Below are 22,488 nucleotides of genomic sequence, written 5' to 3'. Positions count from 1 at the left end.
TCATAACTGGGATTGGAATGATATGTATTTTTTTAATTAGGCTTGTTTTGTTTTGCTCAATCCCCAAAGTGGGATTGGGTCATAGAACTCCTTCAATATTCTGAGGAATTTAAATAGCTTGGGAACTTACTGTTTATTTGGCTTGAAGTTCTGAAATAATTCACTTTTTCAATGATGTGGGTACAGTACCTTGTTTAGGAAGTAATTTAATGACAGTATTTAAAATATTCCTGGTTTTAAATTTTAATGCTTTGTAGTTAAATTCTAATAGTGTTACAGTATGGATTAAAAATACAAGCTGTATATGTATATTGAGGTATAGTTGGCAGTAACAAGTACAATTAGACAAGTTTTGACTTAGGGATACACCTGTGAAATTATTACCAGGGTCAAAAGAGTGAACCTATCCTTCACCCCAAAAGTTTCCTTCAACCCTTTTGTAACCCCTTCCTTCCATCCCTCCTCACACCCTCAGGTGGCACCTGATTTGCTCTCTGCCAATATACATTTGTTTGCATTGTCTCAAGTTTTACGTAGACTGAATCATGCAGTATGTACTCTTTCTTGTCTAACATCTTTCACTCAGCATCATTATCTCCAAACTCATCCTGTGGTTGGTGCATCAGTATGTGGCTCATCTTTGTTGCTGAGTGGCTGTTGTGGGTGGGACTCTGTACCCCAAACAGACCTATCCTTAATCTTAATCCTCATCCCTGGTGTGACCCATTGTGAATCTCCTGGAGGCATTACTTTCAGCTAAGGCCAAATGAAGAGGCTGGGTCATCCAGATTACTGGAGGCCTTATACAGAGGTGAAGCCAGAAGCCAGAAGTTGGAGAAGGCTAGGAAGGAGTTGGAGAAGGCTAGGAAGGAGTTGGAAATCAGCGGAGATCAGAAGAGCAGACACAAAAAGGAGAGGACATTGCCACATGATGTGACAAAGAAATGCAAACCAAGGAATCCTTAGGATTGACAGCAAGCAGCACCAGAAGGCTACTGACCTTGATGATATATTAATTTTTAACTTCTTCTAGTATCAAAACCATGCACCAATAAGTTCCTGTAGTTGAGTCAAAACCCATTGTGTAGTATTTGCGTAGCAGCCTGGCAAACTAAGACATTGTATGGATATGCCATGATTTGTTGTTCCATTCACTTTTTGGCCATTTGGGTTGTTTTCAGTCCTTGACTTGCATCTCTGTCTCCGTCACATGGACATCAGCATCATTCTCTGGATTCTAATGACTTTGGGCTCCTACCTCCATATTCAATTTCCTTTATTTATAAGAACTCAAGTAATGTGGGTTAAGGCCCACCCTGAATCAATTTGGCCTCATCTAAAAGGATCTTCGAAGATCCTATTCACAAATGAGTCCACATCCTGACTCACTTCAACATATTCAAATAGACTATTTGCAAATGGGTTCACACTGACAAGAATGCAGATTAAGACTCGACCATGTCCTTTGTGGGGTGCATGATTTAGTCCCCAACTGTTCCAGTTTGTTAAAGCTGCCATTATGCAAAATACCAAATATGGATTGGCTTTTATAAAGGAGATTTATTAGGTTACAAATCTATAGTCCTAAGGCCGTAAAAGTGTCCAAACCAAGGCATCAACCAGAGGATATCTTCACTGAAGAAAGGCCGATGGTGCCCGGAGCACCTGTAGCTGGAAAGGCACATGGCTGGCATCTGCTGGTCCTTTGATCCCAGGTTGCATTTCAAAACAGCATTCTCCAAAATGTCTCTCTCAGCTGCTCTGAGCTCCCTCTCTGTGAGTTCTCTCATAGGACTCCAGTGATTTAATTAAGACCCACCCTGAATGGGTGAAGTCCACATCTCCATGGAAATAATTTAATCAAACTTTTCCACCCTAATCAACAGATTAATCATCTGACTCCACAAGATTGCATTAAAGAAAATGGCTTTTCTGGGGGACATAATATATCCAAACTGGCACATTCCACCCCTGGACCCCAAAAGGCATACTCTTTCCAAAGGCAAAAATACATTCCTTCCATCACAATATAGATGAAGTACAAAGTCCTAACATTCTTCTCTGATTGTGGACCTGTGAAATTCAGAACAAGTTATCTGCTTCCAATATACAAAGGAGGGACAGTCATAGAATAAAGATTTCCACTGCCATAGGGTGAAATTGAAAGAAAACGGAGTTCAAGGGACCAAAACAATTCCTAAAACCCACAGGGCATACGCCATTAGATTTCAAAATCTGAGAGACATTTATACAATGATGTTTCATCCTTGGGACTTGAGAGAGCAGGAGTCCATCCCTTTCCAAGGGCCTTTGTAACAGCCCTTTTCTCTCCAAACGCTAGGATGAATGCTCCAACATATCCACACATTGAGGGGACCACCTTCTTCTAGGTCCCATCATCCTCAAGCATTGGGGCACCACCCAGACTCTGCCTTTCTAGGACAAAGCTCTCTGAACAATGGAGTGGTGGCCAGGGTCTCCCCAATCCCCAGAGAATGTGCTTCACCCTCTCTGAGGCCTTGTGCAGCAGGACTCTTCCTGAGCATCAAGGCAGAAGGCCCACCCTCTGGTTCTGGGGCAAACTCACCCATTTCACCTGCATGGATTGCTCTGCTCTCCTTGCCCATGATTTCTTGGCTTCAGACCTTGGCTTCCATGGTTCTGCGTTTGAAGTCATTCTTCTCTCAATTTGTCCCTTTTCTGTCTCCTCCAGTCCAGACTGACAGCGGTTCCATCTACACAGATCTCGCAAAAAAATTGTTAGCTTGTCATGCAGCTTATGGCGGTCAAAACTGTCAGACAATAGGACTTTCCACAGATCCTTTATGGATGATTCCATCTCCAATCCTGGCTTGTAGGAAAATGTCTGGCTGGTTCCTTGTTTTTTAAAATCCTCACATGGGGCTGTAGCTTTTGGAGTTTCATTTTCTGGAAGCCCAGGGTTTTCTAGACCATCAACTTCTGGTTTCTTTCTACCCAAGAGTTCAGTTCTCAACTTATCTCTTTCCCCTTACATTTTACTATAAGTTGCAAGGAGAAGCGAGGGTGCATTTTCAACATTTAGCTTAGAGATCTCTTCAGCTAAGTGTCCCAGGTCATTGTTTTCTGCGGTCGCAGTTGATTCGTCTGGGGGAGGGTGGCGGCCGGTTGCTAAATCCTAGGCTCCCAGGATTGCTCCGAGGGTACCGGCAGCGGGGGCTCTTTCCCGGAGGCGAGGGCGAGGCGGGGGACTTGGCCAGGTCCCCGGCGGGAGGCGTGCAAGTATGGAGGGCGGCGAGAAAGGAACAGGCGGGACACGATTTCTTTTAAGGATGATGAAAACCAAGAGAGAGAGTTTATTAGGGGAGAGTACAAGTTTATATCGGGCGGTTTAGAGGGCGGGGTAGCTGTAAGGGTTAAAGGCTTGGATTGGTTCTGAGAGGACGCGGAAGCTGTTTGTCACGGGCAGGAGGTGCTCTGGCAACAGTGCATGCGCACTGGTGGTGGGGGAGTTGCTCTGGCAACGGGGAGTGGGTGGGCAAGGTAAAGGGGGCGGTTTTCTCCGGCAAGCCCTCCCCAATGGTTTTTACTTTGGGGTGAGGAAATGGGGCCTGCATTCGGCTCCACTTTCTCAGGCCCGGGGGGCCGTGGAGGGCGCAACCACCCGTGCCCCACTACCTTTCCTAGGGGCTGATCAGTTCCCCTGGCCCAGGCCCGCCAAGTCAGAACTCGATAACAGTGTCCCGCAGTTTTCAAATTCTGCTTTCCGTCCAACACCAGGACTCAACTTTGCCAACTTTTCTGACACTTTAAAACCAAGATTATCTTCCTTCCAGTTTGCAACAACATATTCATCATTTCTGCTCAAGGCCTCATCAGAAGTATCTCTAGAATCCATATTTCTAACAACAGTCTCTTACAAGCAATTCAGGCCTTTTCTATCAACCTCCTCACAATTCTTCCAGAAGCTTCCCCTTATATGTTAAGAAAGCTGTTCCAACAAGTTTGGGATTTGCAGATTCAGCAGCTCCCCACTTCTCTGGTACCAAAATCTGTTCTGCAGGGCCACTACATCTTTTCCATGGATGACGTTGGCTTATATCTCTTTTTATCTATCTCCTGTATTTGAAATTCACAAAATTTATATAACAAAAAATTCTCTTGAAGATGTGAAGTGTACTGTTCTAAACTTTGTTCACTGCTATTGCAATGATTGTTAAAGCCCATTATTGAAATATAATCTGTGGAAAATGGTTATACATGTCCCCAGGTACAGTTCAAATTTGTAGTCAGCACTAGCAATTGCCATGCTGTGCTTCAGAAATGTAATTTTTCTCCATCGACTATATTTCAAAAATATCAGCCTATCTAGTACCAGCAAAATGATAATTTCCAGTGTGTAAAACTCAGTGAGTTTCTCCAGTCTCATAACAAGCAATAGCAATTTACCCCCAGGATGCTAGTGCTGCAACTGCATCTCCTCTGCCGTCTCCTTACTTCCTACAGTTGGTTCCGTGTTCCCTGGGTATTGCTGCATCTGAAAGGGATATACCAAAATTCTACTATATTGTCTCACATGTGCCATTCATATCACAGAGGGTCAGTCATTCAGTTTCTTGGTTTGTCAGATCTCTGAATCATGAAGAAAACAATGTAGGAGGTATCAAGGACACCAGATTTAGGCACTGTGAGAGCATGTTTTAATAGTCATACAATTCAGTTGATCAAGGTCATTTGATGCTAAACTTTCAATATGTAAGACATAAACCTCAGAAACAAATACCCCGAGTAAAATGTTCATGAGATGGGAGAAGATGGAGATGGGTGCAGGTTATATAATTTAGAATAAAAGTGCATATGTTAATTTCACTAAGAAACATAGCAAATGAAGATACTTTGGCATCATCCAAGAAATGAGGTAAATAATAAAAATTATACAAAAATATTTAAGGCAAGCAAAGAAGGGATATTATAAAGCTGATGTTATTTTGAACAGAGAAGTCATTGCAAAAGTGTTATCTACAATACTTCAGGTTTGTCTTATGATACCATAAAATATTGTTTTTATATCTAAATCATGAACTTCATACTTTCATATTTGAGTCATTTTAGACATGTTCTCATTATATTTGAAATATTTGTTGGTAAGAAGAAGGAATCAACTACTTATGAGGTAAGTATTAAAATAAGACCAGATTAGACCTGTTTGTTATTTCAGTCGGCTCTTATAAATGACTCCTATAAATGCCATACTCTTCCACTGGCTGGGACTCTTCAACCAAAAGTAACAAATAAGACTTCAACCTCTTCTAAAATACATTTGTTCTTAAAGAAACACTTTTTCAGTAGAAGGTTTAACTTTCATTACTATTATAAATTCTACTGAATTGGGTGAGGAAATATGTAAACTCATTGGTCAGATTATCTGTTGCTGCATAAAATATCAACCAAAACTTAGTGTATTAAAACACTAGTTTATTTTTCATGGTTCTTTCCCTTGGTAAGAGTTTTTTCTGCTTCACATGGTGTTGGCTCATGCTGGGGTAGCTATTAGGTGACCTCATTCACATGGCTGACAATCGGTGCTGACTGCCAGGTGTGAGCTTAGCTGGAGTTGCCACCTGGGGACCTCAGTTCATCTCCAGCTGGGCCTCTCCACAGGGCTAATTGGGCTTCCTTACAGCATGGCGGCTGGGATCCAAGAAGGCATTCTCCAAACTGGAGAGCAAAAGCTGTGGGCATTTTAAGAACCACTCTCAGAAGGTATACTGCTTCAGTTCTACCACTTACTTGGTCAAAATGGTTTACAGGGGCAGCCCAGAGTCAAAGGATGGAGCAATAGACTCCAGTGAGTGAGTGAAGTGGCAAAGAATCTGCAGCCATCTTTAATTAGCTGAAACCATTACATAGTTATGTTTTCTGTTTGGTTTGGGACTCCAAGTTTTCCCTCTGGATACTATACATAGAGTATGCGACAATTTGCTGTGTGGTCCAAGTTAAGGGTCCCAAACTTAATGTTTACATTCATTCTTAGTTTTATTAAAAAAATCAATAAAATTTGTTATATATAAAAGTAAGCATAAATTCACAGTGTTTTCTGTTTATAATCCAATGTATCATCTTATAAACCACAATTTGGAAAACCACTGACATACACAAATAGATTTTTTTGTTTCTTCAAGATTTTAGCATGGCTTGTAAGGCTACAGTAATATACAGTAAAAACATTTCAAATTTTTGAGAGATGGAAGCAAAACAAAACCAGAATAGGACACGTTTTGGAGTTAAGAATACGACAAATAGAAAAGTGCATGACAGGCTTCAGGTGAAACAAGATGGTGTGAGATGCTCTGCAGTGCCATTTCCTTATGGAATCTTTGAACAGCTAGCAAAAATCCATCTTCCTCGAATCTCTGGAAAACAGTTAAATGATTGTTTAATAAGTAACAAGGCAAGTAATGAACAGTAATAAGGCAAGTGCTGAATCCAGAAAACTAGGTTTTAAATGGTAGAAGACATTGTTACATCATGGAAGTCCTTCTCCCACCCCTCCTCAGCTCAGCGTGGACCCAGCCTGTGCTCCATCGTGGGTCCCCGGTCCTGTTCCACAGCGAGTAGAGCAAGCCCTATGCACACAGTGGGCTTTCTGCATGTCAGTGCCTATCCTCCATCAGGTGGCAGCTTGAAAGACTGAACCAGGAGACTCATCTCAGGCTTGTCCGCTCAGAACTTACCCTGCAGGCAGAAGCAGCTTGCAGGGAGCTAAAACAGTATAAGAAAAAATTAAGCCAAAGCGGCCTGGGGTAAAGTCTGCTTCACAGGGAGTAGAGAGGGCATTCACATTCCTCTAAATGGGGGACTTCCTAAGGCCATGAGCAAACACGAACTCAGGTTCAAGATCCAGTGTCAGAAAAGGTGAAGAGGATCTTGCACTTTGCATTTGCCTTGGGTTGATCTCCTTGATAAGAGAGCTAAATTCTGAAGGAGAGCACCAGCCAATACAGAGCCAGTTTGCAAAGACTATAAGAGGTGTTCTGTGCATTGGTTTGTTTGTTTATCTGCTCCTGGAATGCAAGGAAATTTCTATCAAATCACTAGCTCTGTATGAGCTTAAGGAACAGATAGCTCAGGGACTACATCCTAGATTTAGCAGTTTAAATTGTTTAAATGTATTTGCAACATACAAGATAAACAAAGAAACAGAAAATGATCCCATCCAAAGGAGCAAAATAAAAATCCAGAAACTGTTAACCACACAGAGAAAGAAATAAAGGATTCAGGAAAACAATGAATGAACAATCTAAATGAAGAGACGGAATTTTAAAAAGGAGCCAAACATAATTATTAGAGTTGAAGACCGTAATAAAAGAAATGAAAAACTCCCAAGAAGGTTCCAATAGCAGATTGTAGCCGGTGGAAGAAAGAATCAGGGAACTGGAAGATAAGGCGATTGAAATGACATGGGCTGAGGAGCAGAAATAAAAAAAGAATTAAAAAATGCAAAGTAAGCCTAAGTGACCTGTAAGACAACATTGAGCATACCAGTATATGCTTTATGGCAGTCCCAGAAAGAGAAGAAAGATAGAAATGGTCAAAAGGAATACTCAAAGAAATAATGCCATAAAATTTCCCAAATTTAATGAGAGACAGCATATGCTCAATAAAACGCCAATAGCATCCACTTGAAGAGGACCATGCCCAGATATCCAACAGAAGTCAAACTTGAAGGCTGCAAGAGAAAAGCAACATGCTATGTGCAAGGAAGTGCTAACAAGATTAAGTGCTGATGTCTCATCAGAAACCACAGAGGTAAAAAGGCAATGGAAAAAAATATTAAAAGTGTTGAAAGAAAACAATTGGCAACCAAGAATTTTGTATCTAGGTGAACCTGTCTTTCAAAATCAAAGGAGAGATTAAGACATTCCTGTATAAACAAAAGCAGAGTGAGTTCGTCAGCACTGGAATCACCCTACAAGTAATGCTAAAGGGAGCTCTTCAGACTGAAAGAAAGGATGCCAGAGAGTGGACTGAAGTCTCATAAGGAAATGAAGACCTCTGTTAAAGGTCACCAATTATAAATGCCAGCGCTAATTGTATTTTTTGTATGTTACACCACTTTTTACTTTGTGCAGGTTTTAAAGTGAACATGCATAAAAAGTAATGATATGCCTATGATTTCGAACATACAAAGAATGAAGACATAATTTGTCATTTCACATCCACTAGAATGGCTACTATTTAAAAAATGGAAAATTGTGGATGTGGAAAATAGGAACACTCATTCTTGGCATGCAAAATGGTGTAGCTGCTATGCAGGAGAGTTTGGAATTTCCTCAGAAAATTTAATTGAGAATTGCCATATGACTCAGCAATGCCACTTTTAGGTATATGACCAAAAGAATTAGACTTGAAAAGATATTTCAGGAACTACTTATAATTGACAAATGATGGAAGCAACCCAAGTATCCATCAAGTGGTCAATGGAAATGCAGAATGTGGTACATAGGTAGAATGGAGTATTATTCTGCCATGTAAAGGAATGAGGTTTTGATACATGTGACAACATGGATAAACCTTGAAGACATCATGTTAGGTGAAATAAGCCAGACACAAAAGGGCAGATACTGTGTAGCTTCAATGACATGAAATAGAGTCAGAATCTAGGCTATAGGTTAGCGGGGGTAGGGTGGGGAATAGAAAATAGGGAGTTAAGCCCTAAAATATACAGAATTTCTGCTTTGGGTGATGGAAAAATTTTGGTAATGGATGATGGTGATGGTAGCACAACAGTTTGAATGTAATTAACACCACTGAATTATATAAATTTTTAAAAAGGGAAATTTTCAGTTTTATATATGCTATAAGAATTTAAACAAAACAAAATTGCATGGCAAAGATATCCAGAAATGTGCAAGGGACTGGCCACAATATTTTTTTGACATTTCTAGTAGTCGATGGAATAAGAATAACCTGGTGAGTTGTGTTTATAAAATAGAAAACAAACAAACTTATGGACAAAATGTTCAAGAGAAGTGGGGCTAATCCTGATTCAAACACAAGATGTGATTTCTTACAAACGTCTTTAGAAAAGGGGCCCAGAATAACAAAATGTTCAACAGTCCAAACAATGTCCTTCAAGACACACCAATTGGTTTTAGAGGACTCGATCTAGTCCAGTCCCTTGATAAAAGTCAGAAATCCACACCTAATCATGCTTCAGTAAGGGTCTCATATTTCAGATGGTCAAAATGTCATAATCCTGTGAACCAGCTACACTAGACTGACTTAAGCAAAGAGTAAATTTTAGAATGTCCAGAAGGATTGCATTTCAAGCAACTGAGGCAACTTCCCTAAATATGTCTTCTTTCTATTGAGACTTTGATAGATTTTGGATGGCAGAAAGAATAAGAAGCTGAGAAGTGAACACCCAGGATGCAGTTATTCCATTTTTCCTGCTGCACAGAGACCCTAGTGTCTTAGCAGACAGAGTTCCAGGTAGGCTAAAAACTGACATGTCTTATATAACTATGATGCCCAGCAAAGAAAAATCCCACCTGTACTCAGTGGAGGGTCTCAGGTCCTGCAGGCAGAATTGGGATGTTAGTTAATCAATGCTGACTCTGATGATTATTTCACTGCCAAAATGTTTAGTCCTTTGCCACAACTCAGAGGTGTTCAAATGTTTGATATTGTTTTGTTAAGTAGAAACTTTCTCATGCTTCTCTTTGCTGAATCATCAATATTTCTCCCAAGGCTGATTTCCTTGGATTTTACAACTGAAGCTCTAAAAGTCTTACCTCCTTATTTTCCTCAAGAGGGTATTCATAATACCTAATGGAGCAAGGTAACTGTTGTACCAATATGTAAAATGTTTTACTCTTTAATATATAACATATAGCAATGCCAGTGTTCCTTAATAAATTCACCGCTCTTTCCTATTATGTGTTTAAATGTGAATTCCAAATACCAGGTTTATTTGGAAAAGGGGCTATTCATAATTTAAATGTATAATTTAGTTATTAATGAAGGATACATCTCATGGTTTCCCATGAATCCCTGTCCTGGTAGTCATAGCCTCTGCAAACCCCTCTTCTTGCGATGGACTGAATTAATGATTTTCTTCCAATCAGTAGAAGACAGCAGTGTTGAGAGGAAGCCATTTCAGTGATTAGTTCACAAGGGTTGTAACTTCCTCTTGCTAGGCTTCTCTCTCTCTCCCTCTCACTGGCTTTGATGAGACAGGCTGCCAGGTAAAGAGGCCCACACGGCAAGGAACTGAGAATGGTCTCCAGCCAATGGCCAAGAAGGAACTGGGACCTTAGTCCAACAGTCTGCAAGGAGCTAAACTCTGCCAAAAACCATGTGGTCATGAAGGGTCCCTTCCCTAGCTAAGCCTCAGATGAGACCCCAGCCCTTTCCTGTCTCTTGATTCAGAGAACCCAACCAAGCCCGATTCCTGACTCCCAGCAGTTTGAGATACGAAATGTGCATTGCTGTAAGCCACCAAACATTGGAGTAATTTATTATGGAGGTGTATTAGTCAGGGTTCTCTAGGGAAAAAGAACCAACAAAAAATATCTGTAAATATTATAAAATTTTATAATGGTGTCTCATGCAACTGTGGGGATGCACAAGTTCTAATCCCATAGGACAGGACAGGCTGCAAGCTGGCAACTCCAATGAAGTTCTTCAGTGAATTCCCCAGGAGAGGCTGGCTGGTGGATTTAGAGATGAAGTTTCTCTCTTCTGTCTGCTGAAGTCGTCACCTCCCCTTTAAAAGCCTTCCATTGATTAGATTAAACATCTCTCACAGCAGAAGACACTCCCCTTTAGTCCACTGCAGATCTAATCAACCATAGATGCAATCAACGTACTGATGATTTAAGTCCAGGAAAAGTCCTCACAGCAACAGATAGGCCAGTGCTTGCTAGACCAGACAGCTGGGCACCATCACCTGCCCAAGCTGACACAGGAACCCAATCACCACAGGAGGAATAGATAACTAATGCATCATTTTATTATCTTTATTGGAATATCAAATGTGATATAAAGACAACTCATACAATTTAGTATTCCCAACACAATGGTAGATAATTTTAAAGCAAACTTACATAGAATTGTACTTTATGCTACTGTTTATTCCACTTCCTCTGAACTTAAAGTCTGTATATTGTTTTAATATCACTTGTCAACATTAGGTACTTAATCTTTACCCTTAAAGATGCAACATGCACAAATTGCACTATGTGTTTTGCCCCAGCTGTGTGCCAGGCAGGCAACCATATACTTCACATGCCACCACATTTAAGTCTTACAACAACCCTCACAGGTAATTGTTATTAAGTCTATTATAAAGATCAAGAAACCGAAGTTCAGGAGAGGTAGAACCAGAGGTGTATTTAAACCTGTAATTCTTGATTAAATACTGTGCATTTACTAATAAAATATAGTATACACATTCTTATGAAATTTGTTTACTTAGAAAATAAAACAACTGACCAAACAAATAAATAGTTAAGTGAATAAAAACACATGGACTTGTGTCTCAGCACAGGCACCTGCAGACTACACGTGGGGCTGTGACGCCGCAGCCTCAGTTTCCCCAGAAACTGTCTTCCCGCCTCGGGTGTGCTGTTTCCAGCCACTGCAAGGTATATAAAAGAAGGGCAACCTCAGGCTAAATGATCTCAAAATGGAGCTTTCTTCTAGTAAGGCTCTTGGATATAGAATTTATCTCCACAACAAATTTTATTCTGACAGGGTAAGCCCCTATAAAGCATATTCAACATAGTTATCTATGTTAATGCATATACAGTGAATAATAATTGCGAGAATATTTGTCATTAATAGAATCATGTTTAGAAGAATTATTTTAGATTTTAAGTGCTAGCTTTGTTTCAGCTCACAGCAATTTTATTTAGAATTATAGAGAAAAATAAAAGCAATATAAATTAAAACTATGTAATTTATTTAGGTAGTTAAATAAATATAACTACTTAACTAATAAATATTTATTTAACTAATAAATATAAACATTTCTATGTAATTTATTTAGATAATAATACATTTTTCCTGGAGGAAATAGTATAACTGCAAAATAAGTGAGATTGCAACAAGAGTAAAACATTTGTTTTCTCTGCAGCTTTCACATCAGTATTTTACAGTTTTCCATTCTTGCACTTGACCTTCCTTTTCTGAAATCTGCCACAGAATTTTTCCAGGTGATTATCACATACTTTCTCTGGAGTTGAAAATAACTTAAATGTACAGTTATGTAAAAGTAAATATATTTGAATGCCTTCATAGGTACTTACACAGGTGACCTGAATAAAGATTATACGTGCGTCTGAGTTTCTTAAGTTAGATCTGTTTAAAGCAAAACAAAACAAAACAAAGCCATAATTCCCTCTTTAGACTTTCACTCTAATAGGAAAAAGTCCCCTAAGGTCAGTTCTGACATAAGATTTACAAGTGCCTTACTTCTCTTATATCTATTAATTGCTCTATACTCTTCCATATTTTCCCAGGAAAATTTTCTCAAGACTAACATTTTTTTGCCAGAATTATTCTTCTAGTGCCAAATAAAACACAGACTGCTTCAATGGGTAATGTACAGTATAATCCTATAGGTATCTCTCCTGCCTGGATGAAATTTCTATGTATTCCATATATTAAAATACTAAAAATGATGTTTCCATTGAAAGTTATCTTGGCTTATGTAGTTGACAACGTACAATGTAGAATAAATGAAGCGATCACATCTTTACCTCTGTAATACCTGCCTTTGACTGAGTCTGTTTTTGATTTTAAGTGTGGCAGGACAGACGTCAGCCAGGAGGGGTGGGTGCTGCAGTCACAGCTGACAAAGTTCCCTAAATGAAAAGTGTTTTTCCTTTTAATGCATTATGTCACAGATCCTGTCCCCTCCCAGAAGGCAGGACTCAACCTCCCTCCTGTGAGTAGGGGCTGGACTCAGTGACTCACTCCAGAGACCCGAGTCTGGAGGAGGAAGCATGAAAACTTAGCGTGGCCAGCGGTGAAGGCTGACGTCACCAGGTCCTCACGTCAGTGTCACCCACCCCGACAGACTGTGACGTGAAGGCCCCGCACCTCTGTGGTCTTCTTCCAAAATCCATAAATCCAACGTATGAATGAGAGCACATCAGACAGACCCTGGGTGAGGGGCATTCTACAGAATCTACAGCAGTGCTCCTCAAGACTCTCACGGTGATGAGAAAGGAGGGAAGGTTGAGCAACGCCGGGTCGGAGGGGACTGGGGGACGTGGTGGGTGAGGCAGTGTGCCATCCTGGATTGGGTCCCGGAGGAGAAGGTCACAGTGAAAGAACTGGTGAAACTCAGGGATTGTCTGCAGCTTGGTTAAAAGTTCTATTCAGATAATATTTGTTTAGTTTTCACAAAATTATGTAATATGTTACTGTTAATGGATCTTCAGTGAAGGGTAGACAGGGATTCTCTCTACTTACTTTTGAAACTTTTTCTTCTAAATATATATTTATTCTAAAATAAAACAGTTTTTGAAATGTTATGCCATTTAGTTGTCTATACTAATTGAAATAATGGGTAGAAACCCAACTTCACTTTTAAGAGCAAATTTCAACTTTTTCTAGCTGCCTTATCCAATTTAAACCAGTTTTAGTTATGTCTCAATTTAGTACGCTTGAACAATTTTCATATAATACGTTCAACCAAAGACACACAGAGGAACAATTATTGTTTGGTTTCGAGAGTAACACAAAGGAAAAAAAACAAAATTTTAATGCCTCCAGACACAACTTAGTGAAAGTATTCTGGACTTTAGTTTTATTAAATTGAGTGTGGAGGCAAAGGGACTTTATTACATGTCTGATAATGTGTCCAGGAAGCCACAGAATTAATTTCTTTGTGATGTTTCATGATGATCTTGAGAACATTGTAAAATGAATCATAGACTCACCCAACAATGTAAAGAATCCTGAGGCCAACCACAGGTTACATTCATGAGACAATACACCCACTGAACACAAAATTTGTTCCAATTTTTCCTGTTATTTTCCTTTTATCAACTGTTGAAGTCATTTATGGCTCAATTTGAAAAGGTCTGCTGCCTGCGGCTAGCAATCATCCGTTTAGGCCGCCTGCTGGAAAGTATCCTTGACCAATGGGGAAATTTGAGAATCAGCCCCCACACATCCCTTGTTTGAATCCAAGTTCCCTAGCCAATATTTGGTAGGTATACAAGTCAAGTCTAGTTCAATGGATAAAGGGATTTTACTAACTTAAGGCCATGTGCTTTGCATTTTATTGCAATCTTAGAAACCAGTTTTTAAGAGTCTTATCATCTCATTTCATATTCATCCTCACAGTTTCTCCAAACTCTGGGGGAGGTAAGAGATGGGGGGTGATGCCACCTGTTTTCTCTTAAATTAAAGCAATTAAAATGCACCATTGTTTCCAACCTCCATATTGAAAGGTAAAGAGGGACAGTTATCACACAGTCAGGATTGCTTGGTAAACTGTCCATGATCAAATGATTATTTCTAGCCAACTGCATTAGGTAGTAAATATTAGGAAGACAATTAGTAATTGCATTATTTTAGGCACATATAAATTTATCAACTTTAAAAATAGAATACAGTATTCAGCAATTTTGAAATCCTAATTAAAGTGTCATTACAGAAATCAAAACATCCAGTAAGTGGTGTAATCATGCAGATTCAACTTTCATTTTGTGCATTTTAATTCATAATTAAATTAATGAACTTAGAAATGTATTTTAAGGGTTTCACGGGGATTACTGGATTTAGAATCATTGTGCGGAATAACCAAAAAAAAAAAAAAAAAAAAACCCTAAATGACCGATTTAAGTCCCAAATAAAGGTCTTATTCTCTAGAATAGATGGTTTTCAAAGCCCTTAGGCACAAAATTAAATAGACCAAGGAAATAAGAGATTCACACTTATACATTGACATAACTGATGGATTTGACAGTCTTTCACATCAATTTTTCTATATTTCTTTCAAAAGTCTTAGAATTAAGGTAGGTAAATTGAATACTCTACTGATTGTTGAGTAAGGCTTTAAAAACTGGGACCATGCCCTATATCCTTAGTTAAACTTTAGTGATCCATTTCATAAGTACAATAAATACCCATCTCTTCTAGCCAAAAATGTCCTCCTTTGAGAAGTTGGATACTGTGTTGCTGAATCTTCACCTTAGCTCTAATGATTTTGTTCACAGTGAGTGCAAAATAAACTTGCCCAGTCAATAGTTGGGCAACTTTATATAGAAAAACATATTCCAAGGAATAACATAGACCTTGCCACAATTTGAATGCTTTATTTTTAAGATGTCCCTGCTCCTTTCCAGGTTTGATCAGGTCTATAAAGGGGAATCGTTTCAATAATAAGTGCCATGAGCTTAACTCATTCCCTCTTAGACAGACCTTTACTGCACACCTACTATTTGCAAGGCAACAATCTTTGGGGATTCAAAGATTAATAAGCGACTGCACACTCCATCCCTGAGGAACGATTAGTCTGATATTGTCCTAGTTCCCTATAGCTGCCACAGCAAAGCACCATGAACAGGTTGGCTTGGAGCAACAGAAATTTATTCTTTCTCAGTTCTGAAAGCCAAAAGTCTGAAGACAAATTGTTGGCAGGGCTGTGCTCCCTATGCAAACTATGGGGGAGAATTCATTTTTTAATATCATTTCTTTTTATATGTAGAAGTTGTAGGTTTACAGAAAAATCATGCAGAAAATACAGAGTCCCCGTATACCTTCCCCACTGTTAACACCCAGCATTAGCATGATACATTCATTACGATTGATGAGAAATATTATTATGACACCTGTCACATTGGGTTATGGCCCATCCTACCCCAGTTTGACCTCATTTTAACTAATAACATTTTCAAAGACCCATTTCCAAATAAGGTCACGTTCCTGGGACTGCAGATAGGACTTGTAAGTATTTTTTGGGGGGACACAATTTAACTTGTGACAGGTAAGAAAAGAGCCATGTAACATGAGAAGACTCCATGCAGAACACTCCCAGAGACATGGGCTTTGGGAAGTATTCGTGGACTAGATGTATGGTTGCCATAGAAAAACATGGCGTCCAAATCATGCACAAAAAGAAACCATTCTTATCTGAAAGAAAACAATTCAGCTTGTGGATATGGCCTAAATCTCAAATTTACCTGAAGTTAGAGAAAGCTGAATTGGTCTCTTTGTCATATTGTCAAAACAAACGAGGAAAGCAAATCATTATGAAATATGTTGAGCTCTTTGCATGAATGCAGGTATAAAAATTAAAGTCAGCATTACATTTTGGGTTGATAATGTTTATAAAGTGCATTTAGTACCAAAGACTATATTTGTATATTCAAGTTTTGAAAAATAAAAAGAAGAAGAGGCTAATTCTATACTGTATATGTGAAATACTATTGCATTTTTTCAACTGGCCAATGTCTGGGTTGGCCGTGATATCCATAATGGTTTGATGTGGGGTTTTATGAGCTTCTGGAATCAGGGATCAATCCAACCAAGAAAATGCCCATCAGGAGGTGCCAGCCCAGCTCGGTTCACCTGAGGCTGGCAGATCAGATGAACAAGACTGGAAGCTTCTGCGTCGCCTGCTCCAGTCACCGCGTCTCCTGCATCTTTCCTCTTTCTTCTGGTGGTATTTTTGGCAAACCTAAACCGATAATAATGATCTGCTTACACGGCCAGTTCTCTGTATATCTGTCATATTAAAGCCCAGGCTGTTTGTTTATCATGCTGTGATCTATAGCTTTCTATTAATTTAATTATACTAAAAGATCTTAAAAGCCTTGGGCTAAGTAACATGTCAATTAGAAATGAGTTTAACTTGGAATAAATATACATTTAATACTTGTAATTTATTGCTTTAAATACAAACAAAGCCCTCACTATGACACAATCTATTATTAATTGCCCTAATGCCCACAGTCCAATTACGTAAATCCATTTATATTTTCTTCAGAGAAAGTCAATGTTCATTTCTCAGAGGAAGTCCTGGATGTCTACATTCTCCTTTCTCATAAACCTGCACTGCCACAAAGCACTTTTGTGCATAATGAACTATGTCACATGTGAGGGAAGGGGAGGGAGGGGGAGACAGAGCGAGCGGCCGAGGCTAACATCTCCCGACAAAAAGGAACACTCAGGCCAAGGCAGGGCCATTGAAGTGCTTTTCAAATAAAATATTGATTAGACCCAATTGCAGACTAATTAACTGCCCTGTTATGAGTGGTTTTGAATTGCAGTAAATGCAGTTCAGGTATGTGTGTGTGTATATATATACATGTACATGTATACATATATATCTTAAATTACAATACTAGCATGTTTTCAGCAATTAAGCATGGCCTAGAAACAACCCAACTTACAGTATTTTTGTGTGTGTATGAACAGTTACACATAAAAACATCAGTCTCTGTGTTGAAAACAGATAGTTAATGCCTGGGGTAACATTTTATGGCAAACACTATAAATCCCTGAGAAATAACATTTATAGTGGAAACCTTGACACAATACTTTATGTGCTCAGTCTTTCTGCAAAAGACAGAATCTAGGAGTTAAGAAATTTTATCACGTGAAACTACAAACAAACATACTCAAAAACACTTTCAATGTTTTCTATGTTATTTTAAACCTCTATCCCCCATCAAAAAAAAAAAAAAAAAAAAAAAAGATGATTCTCCATATCTTGTTTGTGATCTTCAACTGAAAATTTTCATTCAAACATGATTTATTTTAATTTGGACACATCTCATTCACTTTATTGTCTCTTTCTACTAAATAGGATATACATTATCTAGGCTTTCCCACATGATAGATACGAGATTTCTCTAAAATCTCTGTGGGAGCTCAATGAAGGCTTTGTCATATGTGGTCTAAATTACCTTTCACCTGTGGTTTTAGTTGGCTCTGGCTGGACACTGCTGCGGGCGGCCGGTTTCTCTCCCAGGAGGGACGCTGTGGTGTTTGGCAGTAAAGCTGTGAGTGCATGCCAATTGCCATAATTGCCATATCTCTGCACTTGAAATATCCATTCTATAAAACCCCAAATGCTCCACTCTTTAATCAAAGACGCTATCCCTAATGTGGCACTGATGATAATAATATTTGTCAATGCACGGCTTTGAAGCACAATAAGCTTAGCCATGTAAAGTACAGGCAGGAGGTCAGCACACCATAAATGCTAATTATCATAAGCATTTATATCTTCATGGGATGTAGAGACCCCGAGGGGCGTCTGGTCATATCTGGTTCATCACATTACAGAGGGAATCGTATGTGCAGCCTTTGCAGTGGCTAATTTAAAGCTTGTTTTAAACTTAATTTTTTATATCTAATAAATATAAAATAATCAGAATATTAAGATGAAGGTGTGATCTCATCCTTTCCAATTTAATATTCCATCTATTGGAATATTAACTTGCATCTCCATATGAAACCTTAATGATAAATCTTTTTTTTTAAAAAAAAAAAGCATCCCAATCTCAGAGCATGGAGAAACTTTAATCGATTAAACCAAGATCTGTTAAAAAGACAGAAGCAACTTTGTTTCATTGACCATCAAAATCTGAGCAGACATTTTTCTTGGATGTTAAAATTTTGTCAGTAAGAGAAGACTTAGGTCAAAGTATGAAACGACTCTGTGATTAATCCATTTAACCATATGATTAGCATACATGTTCTTATTAACAATAGCTTTCACCAGGCTTCATTTAAGATGTGTACTGTGGGGTGTGAGTGCACGCCAATTGCCATATCTCTACACCTGAAATATCCACTCTGTAAAACAGCTCACTGAGTTTTACATTTCAATAGAGAGAGACTCACTGCATCTATTACTGTGTTTGGTTTTGTTGTTTTGTACTTGTTTAATGAGCATGGGGGATTCCCCAGCTTTTTCCTGGGATGAAGGGAGGTGGGCCTCTTTCCTGTGGATCTGGATAATGGATAAAACGGGATGTCCCCTGTGCTGGTTTGAATGTATTATGTCCCCCAAAACACCATGTTCTTTGATGCAATCTTGTGGGAGCAGACGGATTGTGTTGATTAGGTTGGAACCTTTGAATTGGGTTATTTCCATGGAAATGTGATCCATCCAACTGTAGGTGGTAACTCTGAATTATTTCCATGGAGGTGTGGCCTCGCCCATTCAGCGTGGGTCTTATTTAAACCACTGGAGCCGTGTAAGAGCTCAGACAGAAGGAGCTCAGTGCTACAGCCAAGAAGACATTTTGGAGACAGCCTTTGAAAGCAGACTTTTGCTGACACTTTGCTCATAAGAAGCTGGGAGAGGATAAAACACCCCAAGAGCAACATTTTGAAGAATGCATAGGAGCTAAGTGCGGAGCTGAAACACAACCCAGGATCAGCAGACACCAGTCACGTGCCTTCCCAGCTAACAGAGGTTTTCCAGACACCACTGGCCTTCCTTTGGTGAAGGTATATTTGTGTTGATGCCTTAATTTGGACATTTTCATTGCCTTCAGACTATAAATTTGTAACCAAATAAACCCCCTTTATAAAAGCCAGTCCATTTCTGGTGTTTTGAAAAAGGCATCATTAGCAAACTGGAACATCCCCAGGGCAGCATACTTCTGTGCACTCCTCCTACAGGAAAGCTTATCATTGTGCCTAAAATGAGAAACAAGGGGTTTAACGTAATTGTTCTCTAAAGAAATAGATCAGTTGTTTTGGAACTCATACTAATATACGAATATCACTATTCAAGGAAAAGATCAAAGAAAGAAAACAGAAACCCTAAAAATGTTGTTTCAGTGTTAAAATGGCACAGAGAAATGTCTGGGGAAAACCTAGTCATTACTGTGCTACTGAGAGGCTGGGGTCCCCATGTCAAGGAACACAGTCATGCTTATACAAATTAGATTAATCAAATTTATGCACAAATAAAATGTAGTTAATATTTTAGAAGTATAATAAAATTAATAAAATCCAAAATGTCTCATTGAACTGTATGATTGATTACTTTAAAACTATTTCAATTTGGTTCTTATTTTAATGGGACTAGAGGTTTATAATTCAATAAACTCTTTTATTATTAGAACAAATCTTGAAGAGAAACAAGCATTGCCAGTGGAGGAGTGGAGCAACAATAACTGACTTATGTGAATATCCATATATATCCACCTTGAGAATTCCATTTTGTATAATCTATCTGCATCCTAACTACAGCACAAAATGAGAGGTGGAGCCACATTTAATCCTCACAGCAACATTATGAAGTTATGGATCTCCACATACATGTAAGGAGACCAGAGAGCTGGAGAGTCAGGTAGTTCACCCAAAGCACGCTGTCCTGGAAATGGAGCTGAGACTTCAGCCTGGGTGATGATCTGTGCTTGTCAGCTAGTAAGTCTAAACGGATGTTGTCCTTAACCACGTGTGCATGTGAGTATTGGCTCAGATACGTGGACACACCCACACACAAACACACTTGAGGAGAGAAACACACACCTGTGCATGTGTGCACACACACACAATGGCCACACTTGCAAAGTATTTTTTTATGCTTATGCTTAAATTTTAGTTATATCTTAAGAGATCATAAAGACTTCTTCAGCTAGTAACATCCAACCTTATCTAAGTTGTGATTTAAAAATAACGCCCTGTAATAAAATCCCAAGTCATTCAAATATAAAGGCACAGACTAAGAAAATGACCTAGAATGGTACATGATGCTAGTAAATACACATATGGATAGTCTATGTCTACTTGACTTTATTTATAAATGTTTCCAAAACATTGTGCACATAACCTTATCTGTATCTATGCATCTGAAGATATTTTTCTGTCCATGCATTAGAAATGGTTCTGAGGGTGAGAGGTGAGTGGGGCTGGAGCCGACCTATGTCAGAGAAATGGGATTGAGCAGGGAGAAAGGGAAGTTGGGAGCCTGTTGGAATAAAAAAAATATTCACAAAGTAGAGCTCACAACCACAGATAATTGAATCAGGCAAGAACGGTGCAGACAAGGACATTGTCCAGAGATTTACGATCATCTGGGGGAGCTGACTGTCCCGAGAGGACATCAAACCCCAGATCACTGCTGCTTTTAAGAACCCATTGTTGTTTTATGTTGTCTTGTTTTGTTTTGCTTTGTTTTCACAGTAGAGGCTAAAAAGTTCCTTCATTTCACCTGGTCTCATCCGTCTGGGTGCCTGCAGGATGCATGACTGAGTGGTGCTGGCTCTGAACTTAGTATTTCTGCAAAATTGATCCCTGGGGCAACAAGCAACCACACAGCTTCTTCCAGCAGGGAAAGTTTTATCAGGGCTGAGTAATATTTCAGAGCTTTTTGAACCATGAAAGTTTAGCAAAGTCTTAAATAAAATGTGTCTTGCATCAGACCTTGTAAACAGTATATTCTTAGTTTCATCGGCATTTATAATCCGCCCTACAAACCACATTGATAAAGGACGCCACGGAAGAAAGTGGTCCGGAATTTACAGCTTTAGCTCTGATTTGCAACAATGGCAACATTTTTAACACAAATGGCATGGTTAGAAATGGCCAATGGGGGAATGATTAAATCTATCTATGCTCCTTCCGAAATAATTATGAACAAGAGTGTTCAATGACTTTTTAAAAATTAGAAGTTTGCATATGTGAATTTTCCTGAGTTATAATCAACAAGACAATTTTATTCTGTTGGCAATATGCGTGCATATGTGGGTCAAGTACATACTTGCTAACAAATAAATCCATATGAAATAAAAACAGCATTACAAAAAAAGTGAGAACCAAGCCAAAATCTAATTGCTCTTGGCAAAATTGGGTCAAACATAAGATTTTAACAAACTGGATTTTTGTTTGTTTGTTTAGAGTTTTTGCTTCAATTACTCTGTTCTAAAATGTTCTATGCTGGACACATTTCCAACGCCTTACAGATTCTCTTGGGCTCGCCGGGATCCCACGTGGTTGTTGCTGGTTCTGATCCCCATGACACTGCCCCGAGCCTTGAGTAGAAGGACAAGGGGTCTAGCTTCCATGGTGATTGCCAAGAGGGCCGGATGACAGGACCCCATGGGGCAAACAGTGACCAAAGAGCAGGTGGAGAGAGGGGCAGCCAGCACATGTCCTCCTTCTAAGGGATCGGTCACACCACAGGCTGCTTCTCTTCACCAACTGGGGCCCAGTGCTTCCTTCTGCCCACACCCTCCTTCTCTGCTTCACTTCCCTCTTACCTCACTCTCACAATCTTTCTGGCCAGGCTGCTATGTCAAACACTGTACACAGGGTTGTCTTCAGCGACAAGCATTTACTGTATCACGATTCAGAGGCAGAAGGTCCAACACCAAGTGTGGGCAAGGCTTGGCTTCCTCCTGGGGTTGGTATGTGCTGGTGCTCGCCGTCCTCAAGGCCTGGCTGCCTTTCTCTCTCCTTGTGTCTGCTCCTCTGCTGCACTGGCTTCTTTCTGTGGATTTCTCCAGCATCTGGCTTCTC

The sequence above is a fragment of the Choloepus didactylus genome, chromosome 11 (genome assembly GCF_015220235.1).
Source record: "Choloepus didactylus isolate mChoDid1 chromosome 11, mChoDid1.pri, whole genome shotgun sequence".
In the NCBI taxonomy this organism is placed as follows: domain Eukaryota; kingdom Metazoa; phylum Chordata; class Mammalia; order Pilosa; family Megalonychidae; genus Choloepus; species Choloepus didactylus.
The sequence above is the reverse complement of the archived record's forward strand: the minus strand, read 5'-3'. Positions refer to the sequence as shown.